Source organism: Schistocerca gregaria, chromosome 1 (genome assembly GCF_023897955.1).
Source record: "Schistocerca gregaria isolate iqSchGreg1 chromosome 1, iqSchGreg1.2, whole genome shotgun sequence".
Lineage (NCBI taxonomy): Eukaryota > Metazoa > Arthropoda > Insecta > Orthoptera > Acrididae > Schistocerca > Schistocerca gregaria.
In genome coordinates, this window is record NC_064920.1 from 550735415 (window position 1) to 550737819 (window position 2405).

Consider the following 2405-nt stretch of genomic DNA (forward strand, 5'->3'; position numbering starts at 1 on the left):
ATTGCTAGAAGAGCCACACAATGCTAATCTCACTACTGTCCATATTATCAATGCATTATTCAATAATGCCTCTCTACAAATAATGTTATGATAAATGTCACAGGTTTCCACCACACACATTACCAAGTGGTGTGGCTAGGAAAGCCACATATGCTATGCTTACTTTTGCAGAAAGAGAACCCACCACAGCAATGTGTTTCTCAAAATGTCTTAATTCAAATTGTATTGTCATAAAAGATGTAGGTTCCCATTATAAACATTACCTGGTGCTGAGTATTGCACGGAAAATGGCACACACAAAATTATGATTTGGAGCACTTTCCCTCATAATTTAATATGTTAGGATATTTCTGGAACAAATAATGCCAAACATGATAACATTGGGCCTCATGTATATAACTGTGGCAGCACATATGTTCATTCCAAAGTTAGAGTAACAAGGATGCTTTATTACTATTATTTTGTTTCATTAACAGCCTACCTCATTGTTAAGTCATTTAAGTAGAAATTGGCACCTGACGTTATGGCTGCAGGCCTGCAACTGACATGTAGCTTACTGCAGTGTTGCTAATCTGTTTTTATATATGAAGTAATTCTAATTTTAAGTGAATGGATGAAACTTAGTCCAGACCAAATAAGCTGTAAGCACATATTAGACACCAACTAGGATAGAAGCAGGATCACTAACAGGACAAACACAGAGAAACAATTTGAACTGTGAGACAACTTTAATACATTGGACAAAATACAACTTAACACAAAAAATTAAAAAAAAATTCACCGTCACAGAAAAAAGTCACATGTCACTTTTCACTGGCATTTTTCTTCTTCCAGTGCTTTAGTTTTTCTTTCAGGGCCAGAATCTTTAAAATTTTAATCCCAGCTACTTTTGGTGCTCTGCCTTCATCATGTGTAATTGGGCCTCCAGTAGTTCCACTCCCTTCTGTCACACATTTTAGATTACTGTTCCCGAACCCGATGGCCTTGGTTTTGCAGGCATCCTGCGACGATGCCATGTATTTTTAGGCGTGCAAATGTTTTCATTGGGTTGATCAGGAGACTGTGAAACAGATTGCAGCTGGGTGACTTCCACCAGAACATTATTTGGTGTCTCTTTACTTAGTATTACGACAGGTGTGTGGGAAGTGCTAGGTTGTGTGCACTCTGCTAACTCGACAACTGAAGCAGGTGGCGTGTTCTCACTGCACTGCACTGCACTGCACTGCACTGCTCTCCATGTTGACAACATCCACAATCATGCTAAACTGTGCATCGGAATCATATGCATTTGTTAACGGTTTCATTGAGGAACCAACAATTTCTAATAGTTTAGCCCGATCATGGATCGTGGTTTTTTGGGTAGGCTTCCCCCCACCTGTTTTATACACTTCCACCTTTTCTTCTGCAAGGTCTTTTCGAAGTCTTCTTTTCATATTTTCATAACAGGTTTTCAGCCTGTCACAGGATCTTTTTGTCACACCTGAAATTAAATAAATGTAGTTTGTAGTACCATAAATTAATTCTTATATTATTTAATTCATAAGTCCATTTTGCATTCTGAGGCTCTTAACTTATAACTGCAATAAAAATCTAAGATCTGTATATGGCTTTTGTTTACATATCAGTTCATTAAAAAGAAAGTGGTATAGGCATACATGAAGAATACGGCACAGGGCTAAGTGAGAAACGTATGTTCAGAATTTTCAACATAAAAGCTTCCGTTAGTCACATAATATTTAGTTAACAGTAGCACGGCATTGGATTTTAAATTTAAAACTAACAAAACAATTCCAACCGTAAATGTACATAGTCCTATCACGTATTTCAGTGGTACGCCAATAACACTTCCAAATTTCAAACTAAAAGCCAGTGTGTGCCGTATCCTGCGCTTACGATGAACATAGAAAAGTTATTCATTTATGAGTACACTTACCAGAGTATAATTAAATTGCGCCTGCACATGGGACCACATTGCCTGTTTTTCTTTTAAGCTGCAGCCGTCGGTTTTCTTATTTTCAAGAACGGATGCACTTGCACCCACCAGTTCAAGTAGTACATCTATCTCGTACTTCGAGAAATTCGGTGTTCTTCTTTTATTCTCCATTATTCTCCAAAAAAGAAACCAACAGATCAGAAATAAGTACCGAGGTACGTACACACACTTCTGTTTGTCGACGGAAAAAACAGCAAAGATAGAATGTGGCACCAGCGATTATTTGTGCAATTTCATGTTTACTAACATCTTTGCGTCGCCAGGGCATGTTCCATTGCAATGTAGAGAGTTGGCTCACGAATTCTTTACAGATGAATGGAAAAACTGGTGAAGCCGACCTTGGGGAAGATCAGTTTGGATTCTGTAGAAATGTTGGAACACTTGAGGCAATACTGACCCTACGACTTATCTT